The sequence below is a fragment of the Capsicum annuum genome, chromosome 10 (assembly GCF_002878395.1).
Source record: "Capsicum annuum cultivar UCD-10X-F1 chromosome 10, UCD10Xv1.1, whole genome shotgun sequence".
In the NCBI taxonomy this organism is placed as follows: domain Eukaryota; kingdom Viridiplantae; phylum Streptophyta; class Magnoliopsida; order Solanales; family Solanaceae; genus Capsicum; species Capsicum annuum.
In genome coordinates, this window is record NC_061120.1 from 47,759,449 (window position 1) to 47,763,652 (window position 4,204).

The following is a 4,204-nucleotide window of genomic DNA, read 5'->3' on the forward strand; positions in this document are numbered from 1 at the left end:
AAAAAGGTGGGATATCTTGAAGCCCTTATTGCAGATAGATATAGGGTTCCATACTTTGGCTTAGACCTGAGCATTAATGTCTCTGGAGATCCTCTCTATACAAAGAATAAAAATATAGGGTGAGAGAGGGTCTCCTTGCCTGATACCCTTAGTTGGTTTGAAGGGGGTAGTTTTGTCCCCATTAATCAGTATAGATATGCTAGTGGTGGTGATGCAAGACATGATTAGAAAAATGATTTTGGTAGGAAGGTAGAAGAGGGTTAGGGTTTCCTTAATGAAGACCATTATAGTATATCGAAAGTCTTTTCTAGGTCAATTTTTATGATCATATTCCCAACTTTTCCCTTTATCTTGGAGAAATAGGTTATGAATTACTGAACAATGATGGCATTATCAGAGGCTCTCATATTGGTAAGGAAGCTTTCTTGGCTGGGTCCTATAATGTGATGTAGGAAAGATTTGAGCCTATTCACAATAATTTTTGTGATCAGCTTGTAGGTAGTGTTGCACAGACCAATAGGTCTATAATTTTTTATGGTATTGGCATTAGCAGTCTTAGGGATTAGGTAAAAGAGAGTTTTGTTCATCTCATGGTCCATTGTGCTGGTTCTAAACACTTCCTTTCAGAAGTCAATGGTTTTCTCTCCCATAATGTCCTAGTATTTTTGAAAAAAAGAGGGTGAATCCCATCAAGACCAGGGGCTTTATGGGGTTTAAAGAACTTGATAGCTTGGAGAATTTCAGCATCCCTAAGGGGATCTTCCAAGGTGGAGATAGCCCTGTGGCTGAGTGTAGGCCCCTGCTGGTTCAGCATGTCCCTATGATGGTAATTCGAGCTGGCATAGTCAGTGATATAGAGACCCAGGAAGAAATAAGTGATGTGGTCCTAGATTTAGTGGGAGTAGTTAGCCAGGTTCCATAATTTTTTTTTATGTTGTTGATCCTTTTTCTCCCCCTCCTATTGAGGGTTGAGGCATGGAAAAACCTGGTGTTTGAGTCTCCCTGGTTGAGCCAGGAGATTCTTGACTTGTTTTCCAGAATTCTTCCTCTACCTGAAGGAGATCATCATATTGGAGTTGAAGATCTTCTTCAAGAGCTTGTAGGTAAGTGCTAGTGGGGAAGTTGATGGAGTTCTGGATCCCTTTAATTCTAGCAAAAAGGATTCTCATTTCTTTGAAGATGTTCGCAAAAGTTTTAAAGTTCCAATGGGCTGCCAAACTCTGTAACTTCTGGATAAAGGTAAGGAGAGATGGGGACTAGTGGGAGAAGGCCTCCTTGACCACATTTGGGAAGGTGGGGTGGCCACACCACATGAGCTCTATTCTAAAAGGTCTGGGGCCTCTATGTCTAATGGGGCCAGTGTAAACAAGCATAGGGCAGTGGTCAGACTTAGTTCTAGGTAGATGGGTCACACTAACCTCAGGATATTTGGAGATCCAAGAGGTATTGGCCATACACCTATCTAGCCTCTAAAAAATAAGGTGGTGTCTATTCTTGTACATTTTATTTGTCCAAGTATATCTACTGCCCTTGTAGCCTAAGTCCACCATATTACAGAGGTTAAAGCACTTTCTTAGGGATTCAGCTCTCTGGCTATTTATGTTTTGCCCACTCCACTTTTCATTTGCTTGGATAACTTTATTGAAGTCTCCTCCTATAAACCAGTCCCCATTGAAGTTTTGGGCCACAGTGGTGAGACTTCCAGAGATGTAATCTATTAGAGTAGTATGTACTAGCATAAATGGCAGAAAGAAGCCAATTGTAAGAGGAAGAAAGTACCTTGACCATGGAATGGATACCTTGAGGGGTAATGGATATATCTTCAAGGTGCAGCATGTCAGTTTCCATATTATAACAAACCCTCTGGATCTTCTAATAGCAGTAAATTGCAGTTGTCTATCAAAACCCAGGGTCTTAGTGATTCCCTTGTGTTCAGTCATTTTGGTTTCAAGCAGGATGAGCATGGAAGGTTTGTGAGTCCTAACCATCTTAGTTCAATGTCTCTTAAAGATTTCACTGTTGGCCCCCTTTACATTCCAGATGATGAAATTATGCATTATCAGGGGTTAGAGGGGATGGTGTTGGATCTTTTCTCTTGCTTAGTGATGGGTGAGGTTCCTTGAGTTGGGTTGTCTCTAAGAGAATAGCTAAGAGGGTGTAGTTCTTCTTCTCTCTTAGCATCAGGGGGCATTTCTTCAGGTTCATGGGACAACACATTATAATAGCTTCTCTGATAGGCTTTTTGAATTCTTTCATAAAGGTTTTTTCTAGTACTGATACTTGTGCTTGTGATTCTGCAAGACTCTCTAATAGGTTTTCTAATTCCATGTTGCATTGGATGAGTGAACCCAGTGGGGTTTGATTTGGTTCTGCGTGGCCTTCTGCCAAACTTGTTGGTGAAGTTTGCGATAGAGGACCCTGGGGTGTCCAAGAAATGAACTGTGGGCTCACTAGAGGAAAGGTGGCTAGTTGAAGAGGGAAAAAAGGTAGGTTGTTGAGAGCCTAAGTCATGACGGTATTGTAATCTGGGGTTGACATATGGTTTATGAGTCCCTGTGCTTGAATCAAGAGCATGGCTTGCATCCATGCTTGGTTCCTCAAGTTGGATACTGTGTGATCTATTCCTTCCTTGATCAGGATGTCCAGAAAGGCTGGATCATGAATGGTGGTGACTATGGGTTGGTTCTCTATCTTCAGGTTGAGGGTAATATGGAAGTTATGTAGGAAGAGTTTCAGTCATGAGGTTGGGACATGGTCGTGGGGGAGGGAAGTTGTTACTAGAAAGAGGAGAAGAGGAGGTAATGCATTATTTATTTGATCCATTTTGCTGAGTATTGGAGTTACTCAAGTTACAAGGAAAACAAGTAACTTTTGTGTATTGGGGTAAAATGGCTAAATTAGTGGTGTTGTTAGTTGTGGTGGAGTTAATGGAAGTGACATTCGCTGTCAAATCCATTGAAAAGGGTCTCTGTAAATTCCCCCTATCTGATATAATATTCTCTTGGGAGCTGAAGGGTTTTTCTCCTAGGTTGACAATTGGAGAGGATTTCCTGCAATGAGGTGGGGTGTCCTTGTGGGGTATGAGTGGGCCCTGTTTTTGGCCTTGACCTGTTTTGCATTTACCTTTGACATTATTAGTAGTCAATTTTATTTGAGTTGTGGTGAGTGATTTTGGTGTGGTACCACTTTAGGTGGGGTCTCGAGGACCTTGAGTGCCTTCTCTGTCTATTTGGGCCAAAGGGTCTTTCCCTTTGGCCATTCGCGAAGGTCCGATATCGGAGATGGGCTTGGTAGTATAAGCATTTTCCTTGGGTGTAGAGGCACTTACCTGGGGTCCTGCGGAGGTTTGGTTCGTGCCTGCTTGAGGGGCATTTGGGATCTTAGCCCTCGCTGGAGGTCATTGCCGCTTGAAAGTTACAGTTTTCCAAGGCTCTGTGTCGATCAAGCTTGGGGTAGCCTCTTCCGATGGCCTAGACATCAACATCTTGTACATAGAGTACCTTCCCCCTCATAAACAACTTCCTATCTATGGTTTTCTATTAGAATTGATTTCTTTAATAGGACATTGAGCGGGACTTGGACACAAATTCTTGCTTAACGTCCCCTTAGTATTGCAGAAGTGCAGGAGTCGATTTTCAACAGTCCACCTAGCTTTTTTTCGATCTGTTCGAGGACCGATCTATCATAGAACTCTGTCGGCAGTTGTGGTAGGCGCGCCCATATAGCTGAATGGGAAATTATTGACATTTGGGGGGAGAAATTCGGCTCCCATCGTCTCACCGACAGAAAGCTGCCAAGTACAAACCATGGCCCTCCATGCAAGGCCTTGTTAGTATTTTCCTCTCTTGTGAACTTAACTTTGAAGTAATTGAAGCCCAGATCTATGAGTATAAGGGCTTCATTTGGTTTCCAGAGTTCTATTAACTTTGTCCGCAAGAATTGGTGTGGAACTTTTTTTTCACTTACTTTGACTATGAATGATCTGATCCGTGGTTTGTAAATTCTTTCCTTCTCTGCTTGTGTGAAGAAGATGGGTTCTTCTGTAGCATTTGGATTTTGGGTGGATGGCGCACTGATTTGGCCGTAGCAATGGTTGAGTAGACTGATCTTGTCTGTGAGTATTTCTTTGAAGGAAAGTATTTATGAAGGGGGTCCTCCATGGTGGTGTCAACCAACTGTACCTCCGTTGGGGGGGGGGGGGGGG